The 10338-nt window shown below is 40.2% G+C and overlaps 2 non-coding genes across 2 annotated transcripts; one reads left to right on the top strand and one right to left on the bottom strand.

Annotated features, from left to right (window-relative positions):
- The first annotated feature begins 232 nt into the window (after positions 1-232).
- On the top strand, positions 233-339 carry LOC141676239 (small nucleolar RNA R71). The gene has a single exon (XR_012556839.1). It is a non-coding gene; the product is annotated as a small nucleolar RNA R71 (small nucleolar RNA).
- A 3373-nt stretch (positions 340-3712) lies between these two features.
- Positions 3713-3819, bottom strand: LOC141675327 (small nucleolar RNA R71). The gene has a single exon (XR_012555985.1). It is a non-coding gene; the product is annotated as a small nucleolar RNA R71 (small nucleolar RNA).
- Between the last annotated feature and the right edge of the window lie 6519 nt (positions 3820-10338).

The raw sequence follows: 10338 nt of genomic DNA, 5'->3' as shown, positions 1-10338 counted from the left end.
AAGTTGGGCAGCTATAGCAGTTGCTACATCTAACTCCAGAATTTCTGCTACCTTTCCCTGAGTCATTCTCTGGGAAGGATTCTAGTACTCATTAGCAGGCATCAGTTCAATAAGTTCATAAGCTTCATCATAGCTTTTAGCCTATAAGGCTCCTCCTGATGCTGCATCAAGCATAGGTCTAGAAGTAGCACCCAATCCATTGTAGAAACTGTTAATAATCATCCAATCAGGCATGCCATGGTATGGGCATTTCCTTAGCATCTCCTTATATCGATCCCAAGCCTCACACAGAGATTCCCCAGTTTGTTGAGCAAACTGAGTAAGAGCACTCCTGATTGCAGCAGTCTTCGCCATAGGGAAGAATTTAGTGAGAAACTTTTGATCCAGATCTTCCCAAGTGGTGATAGACCCTGCTGGTAGAGAATGTAACCAACACTTGGCCTTGTCCCTCATAGAGAATGAAAAGAGTCGCAGCTTGATAGCAGCTTCAGTCACATCATTGAATTTGAACGTGTCGCAGATCTTGATGAAATCCCTGATGTGCATGTTGGGGTCTTCAGTAGGAAAACCCCCAAACTGAACTGATTTCTGTATCATCTGAATCATGCTTGACTTGATCTCAAAAGTATTAGCCCTAATGGCTAGCCTGATGATGCTTGACTGGATGTCATTAATCTTAGGCTGAGAATAGTCCATCAAAGCCTTAGGATTTTCTGCTTGATCACCCATCTCTACTAAAGCTGGTTCCTCGATTTTCTCTTCTTCTTCTACCTTCTTTTCTTCCTCAAAAACTTCCCTTCGAACCACCACAAGTTCTTTCTCGGCTTTATCCAGTGTTATCTTACAAGTACGCGAACGCGTATGCATACACCCTCGCTAGAGTACCTGAAATAAGACAAGGAACAAATAAGTAACAATGTCCGAGTCAATAAACTTTAACGACCACTGATGGAAAGCACATAAACTATAAATTAACATTGCAGTCCTCGGCAACGGAGCCAAAAACTTCTTAGTCGCTAAACACGCGCTAATAATTCATGCAAGTATACGTGTTGGCAAGTAATATAGAATTATTTCTAGTTCGATCCCACAGAGACTGGTTTGGTTAACTATTTAATTCATGCACTTAAGCAACAATGTATGGTTATTATTCAATGCTACGACGATAACAATTGGGTTGTTTATAACTAAGAATTAAGGTAACAATTATAAATAAGGGAATAATATTGGCTGAATTAATATATATGACAAACATGGGATTCTAACTTTATTAAATACTTCATTCAATAGCCTTATTATTCTTAACCTTAGCATGCAATGGTAATGACACTAATCAGACAACACGAAACTGATAAACGCCAACTTTCTTTGCACGAGTACCATACTACCAGACATCAACAAAAGAGATAGAAGCTAAATAGACACCAATTATATTGAGACCCTATATGTCTATAGAATTTGGTAACATAACGGTTTAAGCACAAGTTATCTATCGTGATTACACAGGGCAAGTAAGATGGGTAAAACTACCTACGAATCATGCATAACAATAACACATGAACCTATGCTAGCATGGCAAGTTCTAAATCCTTAAATTCACTGTCGCTTCATTAAGAATTAACACGCTATCTTATAAGTTCGTGACTCTTATAAGACGAATAAGCACAACCAATACTAGGTTATCATAGAATCACCATACTCTACGACATGTAAATAATTTAACTAAAGAAATCCATAAATAAATCCGCTAAAACCTCACAATAATGATTAGCCCATAATCGGACTTATCATCAGCGTGGGTTCCGATGAAAGCATGGTATAACAAACGTAGTCTTTATAACGAATAAATAAAACCAAGTACGAAACAAGGGTAAAGGTTCACAAGTAAGAAAACTAGCATCCAAGTTACAAATTAAAATAAAGATTCACAAGTAAAAACAAGATCTTCTTCTTCTTTGTTGAATTGTGCTAATACGGTCTTCTTACGGCTCTCCTTATGCTCTAGTACATCTCTCCTATGAAAACGTTCTTATTTGAATATATATATAGCAGCCCTAATCAATACGGAAGTCTCCCAATTAGAATTGCATTAGAATCAGGATTCAAAACTTTCACACCGGCGCGACCGTGTGCTAACACAGCGCGGGCGCGCTGTCATTCTGGAATCCTGGCACGGGCGTGCGCTAACACAGCGCGGGCGCGCCGTGCTTCTGGGAAAAACTCAGATTTCATCTCTTTCCTTGCTGCTTTGAGCCGTCTTCCACTAGCTTTTATTCCAACACCACCTTCACACCGAATTAGCACCAAAACAATGCTAATTCACCTGATTACCTAGATAATGCCTGAAATGCAAAAACACTAAAAACACATTAATACACTTAACAACTTGAGTACAAATGCATCAATTCAAAGCTTATTAGAGCATAATAAAGTGTCATAAATGCCACTCAACACTAGCATAGGTTCATGTGTTATTGTTATGCATGATCGTAGGTAATTTTAACCATCTTACTTGCCTTATGTAATCACGATAGATAACTTGTGCATTAAACCGTTATGTTGTCAAATTCTATAGACATATAGCGTCTTAATATAATCGGTGTCTATTTAGCTTCTATCTCTTTTATGGATGTTTGGTAGTATGGTACTCATACAACGAAAGTTGGCGTTTATCAGTTTCGTGTTATCTGATTAGTGTCATCACCATCACACACTAAGATTAAGAATGAAAAGGCTATTGAATGAAGTACTTAATAAAGTTAGAATCCCATGTTTGTATCATATATTATTCAACTCTCTTACTCACTTTAGTTAATGTTCTCTAGTATAATTCTCAATAGTTAATCGTAGTATAATCAAAACCCAATTTGTCATTCATCTTAGCATTGAATAATAGCCATATCATTGTTGCATAAGTGCATAAATCACAAATTTAATCTAAACCAGTCCCTGTGGGAATGAACTAGAAATAATTCTATATTACTTACGAATGCGTATACTTGCGTGGATTATTAGCGCGTGTTTAGCGACTAACAAGTTTTTGGCGCCGCTGCCGGGGACTGCAATGTTAACTTTTAATTTATGTGTTTGTCATCAGTGATCGTTAAAGTTCATTTACTCGGACATTGTTACTTACCTACTCTTTTTCTTTGTCGTGTTTCTGGTACTCTAGCAAGCGTGTATGCATACGTGTTCGCAAGCTCGTAAGAGAAATCTGGATCAAGCCGAGGAAGAAGCTGTAGTGATCCGAAGGGAAGTTTTTGAGGACGAAGATAAAGTAGAAGAAGAAGAAGAGAAAGTCAAGGAACCAGCTTTAGTAGTGATGGAAGAGCAAGCATAAAATCCTAAGGCTTTAATGGACTATTCTCAGCCTAAGATCAATGATATTCAGTCGAGCATCATCAGACTAGCCATCTCGGCTAACACCTTTGAGATCAAGTCGAGCATAATTCAGATGATACAGAACTCAGTTCAGTTTGGGGATTCTCCTACAGAAGCCCCCAACATGTACATCAGGGATTTCATCGAGATCCGTGACACTTTCAAGTTCAATGGGGTGATTGAAGATGCTATAAAGCTGCGACTCTTCCCATTTTCTCCGAGGGATAAGGCAAAGTGTTGGTTACATTCTCTACCACCAAGGTCTATCACCATATGGGAGGATCTTGCTCAAAAGTTTCTCACTAAATTCTTTTATATGGCGAAGATGGCTGCAATTAGGAATGCTCTTAATCAGTTTGCTCAGCAAACTGGAGAATCTCTGTGTGAGGCTTGTGATCGATATAAGGAGATGCTAAGGAAGTGCCCACACCATGGCATGCCTGATTGGATGATTATAAACTGTTTTTATAATGGTTTGGGCGCTCAGTCTAGACCTATGCTCGATGCAGCATTAGGAGGAGCCCTGTGGGCTAAGAGCTACAATGAAGCTTATGAATTGATCGAACTGATGGATGCTAATGAATACCAGAATCCTTCTTAGAGGCTAACTCAGGGCAAGGTAGCATAAATTCTGGAGTTGGATACAACAACTGTTATAGCTGCCCAACTTAAAGTATTGACGATGAAAGTGGACTCTTTGGCAAATTATGGAGTTAATCAAATCACTAGTGTTTGTGAGCTTTGTGCGGGGGCACATGAAACTAAGCAGTGCGCTATTTTTAGTGAATTAGCTCAATTTGTGAGCAACTTTCAAAGATCACAGCAACAAGCTCCAACCACTTATCATCCAAATAACCGCAATCATCCTAATTTCAGCTGGAGTGATAATCAGAATGCGGTGCAACAATCTTATCATCCATACACAGCAAAACAGTATAACCCTCCTGGTTTTCAGCAACCGCAATATGCCCCTAGGCAACAACTTCAACTTCAACAGCTACCGCAAGCTAATGAAAAATCTGAATTGGAGGAGTTGATGTGCAAGAGCCAAACTTTGTCTATCAAGACCTTGGAAAATCATATTGGGAAAATTGCTAATGCATTACTGAATCGTCAACCGGGCACGCTTCTGAGCGATATTGAAGTCCAAGGCAAGAAGGAAGCTAAGGAGCATGTTAAGGCAATTACATTAAGGTCTGGTAAGGATGCGAATTCTGAAAAAGCAAAGACTTCAGAATCTGAAGTTGTGGTTAAAAAAGAAGAAGTGCAGAAGGAAGCAGAAGTGGAACCAAGGAATACTACTATTGAGCACACTCCTCCTGAGGGTAATACAGGGGAGAAACAGATCTATCCACCTCCTCCTTTTCCTAAGAGGCTGTAGAAGAAAAAGTTAGATAAGCATTTTGAGAAGTTTCTAGAGGTGTTCAAGAAACTTCACATTAACATACCTTTCGCTGAAGCTCTTGAACAAATGCCTAGCTACGCGAAGTTCATGAAAGGTATTCTCTCTAGGAATATGAAGCTTGATGACTTAGAGACCGTTGCTCTCACTGAGGAATACAGTGTTGTGCTGCAATAGAAGTTACCTCCGAAGCTTAAAGATCCTGGAAGCTTCACTATTCCATTCACCATTGGAAAGGTGTCATTTGACAAGTGTCTATGTGACTTGGGAGCTAGCATCAATCCGATGCCCCTGTCAATCTTCAAGAAGTTGAACTTGCCTGATCCAAAGCCTACTTATATGACTTTACAGTTGGCCGACCGTTCTATTACATATCTGTGAGGTATTGTGGAGGATGTCTTGGTCAAAGTGGATAATTCATCTTCCCTGCTGATTTTGTAATTCTTGATTTTGAGGAGGATAAGAAGATTCCTATAATCTTGGGATGACCTTTCTTGGCTACTGGCCGAACCTTGCTAGATGTGCAGAAGGGTGAGCTCACAATGTGAGTGATGGATCAGGATGTAACTTTTAATGTGTTCAATGCCATGAAGTTCCCTACGGAAAATGAGTAGTGCTTAAAAGTGGAGTTGGTTGATTCTGTGGTTACTTCAGAACTTGACCAATTACTAAGGTCTGATGCCTTAGAGAAGCCCTTGTTGGGGAATTCCGATAGTGAAGATGATGAAGGGGATAAACAATTGCAATTTCTGAATACTTCTCCCTGGAAGAGGAAGATTGATATGCCTTTTGAATTTCTGGGAATGGAGGAGTTGAACAAAGCTCCTAAGCGCCTCAAGCCATCTATTGAGGAAGCTCCTACTCTTGAGCTTAAGCCTTTACCTGAACATTTGAGGTTTGCGTTTTTAGGTGATGCATATACTTTGCCTGCTATTATTGCATCTGACCTTTCAGGTAGCGACGGGGAGAAATTTTTGAGAATTCTTAGAGAATTCAAATCAGCAATCCTACTATTGAGCAATAGAGAAGGCTAAATCCGATCATGAAAGAGGTTGTGAAAAAGGAAATCAGCCCTTCGTACTGCATGCACAAAATTCTGCTAGAGAAAGGAAGCAAGCGTACTATTGAGCAACAGAGAAGGCTAAATCTGATCATGAAAGAGGTTGTGAAAAAGGAAATCCTTAAGTGGCTGGATGCAAGGATCATATATCCTATTTTTGACAGTTCATGAGTGAGCCCAGTTCAGTGTATGCCTAAGAAAGGAGGTATTACTGTGGTCGTCAATGAGAAGAATGAGCTTATTCCTACACGAACAGTCACGGGGTGGAGAGTTTGCATGGATTACAGGAAGCTGAACAAGGCCACAAGAAAAGATCACTTCCCTCTGCCATTTATTGATCAGATACTGGACATATTGGTTGGGCATGAGTACTACTATCTTCTGGATGGTTATTCTGGTTATAATCAAATCTGTATTGCTCCAGAAGATCAGGAGAAGACTACTTTTACTTGTCCATTTGGTACTTTCGCCTTTCAGATAGTTTCTTTTGGACTATGTGGAGCACCAACCACATTTCAGAGATGTATGATAGCTATCTTCTCTAATATGATTGGTCAGAATATGGAGGTGTTCATGGATGATTTTTCTGTGTTTAATCACGACACATGTCATAACTGCACCCGATTGGAGTGAAACTTTTGAGATGATGTGTGATGCAAGTGACTATGTAGTTGGAGCAGTTCTTGGGCAGAGAAAGAACAACATATTTCATGTAGTCTACTATAATATTAAGACTCTTAATGGTGCTCAACTGAACTACACTACTACTGAAAAATAACTTTTGGCTATCTTCTACGGTTTTGAGAAATTTTGATCTTATCTGTTTGGGACGAAGGTGACAGTTTTCACTGATCACGCTGTTATTCGATATCTCATCTCGAAGAAAGACTCGAAGCCTAGATTGATCAGATGGGTTTCTTTATTTCAAGAATTTGAATTAGAGATCAAGGACAGAAAAGGGACTGAAAATCAAGTCGCGGATCATCTCTCGCGTTTAGAGGATCCAATTTCTACTTCACAAGATAAGACATTAATCAATGAGTCTTTTCCCGATGAGCAGCTGTTTGGAGTGCAAGAGGAAGAGCCGTGGTTTGCAGACATTATAAACTACCTTGTGAGTAATATCATTCCTCCTGACTTGACATATGCTCAAAGGAAGAAGTTTCTGCATGAAGTGAAATGGTATATGTGGGATGAGCCATTTTTTTCGTCAAGGAGCTGACCAAATCATCATGAAATGTATTCTTTACAGCGAAACGGGGGGGGGGATCTTGCGAGATTTCCACTCAACGGCTTATGGAGGACACTATGGTGGAGAAAAGACAGAAGCTCGTATTCTTCAAGCAGGGTTCTTTTGGCCGACTTTGTTTAAACATGCTCATCAGTTTATTTTGAAATATGATCGATGTCAATTTGTGGGTAATATGTCCAAGAGGGATGAGATGCCTCTTAATGTGCTTCTCGAGGTTGAAGTCTTTGATGTTTGGGGAATTGACTTCATGGGGCCATTTATCTCATCTTGTAACAATCAGTATATCTTGTTGGCGGTTAGTTATGTGTCAAAAACGGTACGAAAATAGTGCTTAATTTTATTCACAAGCAGATATTCACAAGATGTGGAACTACAAGAGTCATAATCGGTGATGAGGGGTCGTATTTTTCACGATAGGGGTCTAATGCTAAAATCATTTGTGTCGGGGCAACAAGTTCTTTTATTTAACTCCCGTCTCTGTCTTTTTCCTGGAAAGTTGAAGTCAAGGTGGTCAGGGCCGTTTGTTTTCAAATTTGTATTTCCATATGGAGTGGTGGAGATTTTTTAGAATGATTTCGGCCAAGCATTCAAGGTAAATGGTCAGAGGTTGAAGCATTACTATGGTGACACGGCAAACCGCGAGGTGGTTAGTGCCGTTTTATTATCCTTTTGATCTTGCATTTTTACGTCAAGATAATGACGTAAAATAAGCGCTTCTTGGGAGGCAACCCAATTTTATTGTACATTAGTAGGTAGAGGAAGTAAGAAGAAAAGAAAAAAACAAAAAAAATCAGAAAAACAGAAAATTTCAGGGCCAACTTCAGAAGCTAAGCACGCCCGCGCAAATCTAGCGCGCGGCCGCGCTGGAATTCTAGAAACCAAGCGCTCCCGCGCTGATCTAGCGCGCGCCCGCGCCAATTTGGCAGAAGGGGAGCGCGCCTGCGCTGGTCTAGCGCACGGCCGCGTTGGTCTAGCGCGCGGCCGCGCTGGTCTAGCGCGCGGCCGCGCTGGGCTCCCGATTCATAAAATAATAAATAGCAATTTATGAAGAGAAAATCAGGGTTTTTAATTGGAAATTAATTTGCACCCGATTTTTACTCTTCCACATCCCAAATTTCCCTCTCCGAATCAAACCCATTATTCCCACTATTCCCATAATCAAGTCCCACTTTTATTCCATATCTAATTCTCTTCTCACCTCCTATATATACATACACTTATATATAAACTTCTCCACCATTTCTCAAATTCTCAAACACAATTCTCTCTCAAACACTTATCTTTTATTCTCTCTTATTCAATCCCAATGGCACCGAAGAGACAAAGAACTCAAGTAAGCAGCAGCACCACCGATTCTTCGAGTACGGGTGGTATGAGGCCGAGGTTTTCAACTCCCGAGGCTGAAGCGGAGTACACGAGACTTCTCTCTAAACCTATAGCCAAGGAGCGTTGTTTTCTGCCATCGGGGAAGGATAGTAAGTTGTTGGAGATGATTCTGGAGATGGGATGGGTTCCTTTTTGTGATGCACGCTGATATGCCCATGAGTGTCGTTCGTGAGTTCTATGCTAATACAAAGGAGGAGAAGAATGGTTTCACTGTGCTTAGGGGTATGACGGTGGAGTACAGTGCGGATGCGATAAGGAGGGTGATTGAGTAGCCCGCGAGGAAGCCCGGTCCGGACACCTGGAATAATAAGACTCCAGAGGATTTTGATCTGGATTTGATAGTTGCTACTCGGTGTGTGCCTGAGACTCATTGGAAGTTCAAGAGGGGCACGACTGATTATTTCACGTTCCATGCCTCGTGCATGAACAAGTTTGCACGTGCTTGGAATTCATTTATCTGTGCTAATATCATGCCATCTTCTCATATGTATGAGATTACTGTGGATCGTGCTCGTCTGTTGTGGGGTATTCTTCAGGGGGACCATGTGGATTTGGGGATGGATATTACCAGGGTATTTTGAGGTTATTGAGGGGAGGTACTACGGGTTCTATACCTTATGCGTCCGTTGTGATGAAGCTGTGCATGGCAGTTGGTGTTTATTGACCTGCACATGAGAAGCTGCAGCTTCCCAGTGCTCCTATCGACAGTTCAATGCTGTTGAACATGACAGAGTGGTATGGTGGGAAGCCTGATCCAAAGGGGCTTGGCTATTCTTATGACCATCTTCCAGGTGGAAGGCCAGCGGATCAGACTTATGCTGGTGGGACTTTGCAGGCTCGTCGAGCAGCATGGATGCGATGCATGACATCCATAGTCGGTTTGCACGTGATCTCACCCAGGCACTAGTGTAACACCCCCAGATCCAGGGTCGGGGATCCGGGTCGTCACGGTCTTTCTTTCCACAATATCACTTCACTTAATTAATAATAATAACCTTATGTTGTGACCCCACACTAACACAAACCACAACCCGTTATAGTCTCAGAGATGAAATAGAAATAAGTACAAGTCTTTGAATCCACAATTTAAAAGTTATTACAACCCAAAATGATTACTTGATAAATTTACAGTTAATTGCCATTAACTGCCACAAGTTATAATTATACATAATTTGATTCTCAAAATAAAATGCCTGATCTACCAATAGATCTACCTCTGCAGCTATAGCAGCTACAACATCATCGGGAAGACGCGGGACGCTTCCCACGCGCTTGCGCTGGGTCTGCTGGAGTCTGGCCATCTTTCCTAACTGTTGTTGTGTGATGAAGAAATAAAGCAAGAGTGAGCCTTACAGCTCGCAAGATAAAACATAGTGATAACAATAATATAAGTATCTAAATGGATACTTACTAGAATCTTTTATCATGCGTAAGATAATTACTTACTAGATATAAGTAAAAACAAGGGATGAAGTTACCAAATACTTCACTATACTTATATCATTTAAAAAACTGCTTGAACTACCACTGTTCAAAGTATAATGAGCTTTCAACAGTTCATCAGATAGATGAGACTACAAGACAAGATTTGAATAGATTAAATCTTTGAAATTTTATTAAAGGAAATGAAGTCATGATATACTTCATTAAGTTCTGATATATATATATATATATATATATATATATATATATCCACATATACATCTTCTTTATACAATTTCCTGAAAACCTCTGTCATGTAAAGTATGAACAGAATTGCAATATCCAATAAATTTGGAAAGGAAAAGAATTTGGCATAAACCAGATATCTTGCTGATCAGGCAAAGATACCCATAAGTAACCTTTTCTACTAGTAGA

This window comes from Apium graveolens, chromosome 7, assembly GCF_009905375.1.
Source record: "Apium graveolens cultivar Ventura chromosome 7, ASM990537v1, whole genome shotgun sequence".
Classification (NCBI taxonomy): domain Eukaryota; kingdom Viridiplantae; phylum Streptophyta; class Magnoliopsida; order Apiales; family Apiaceae; genus Apium; species Apium graveolens.
The sequence above is the reverse complement of the archived record's forward strand: the minus strand, read 5'-3'. Positions and strand labels throughout refer to the sequence as shown.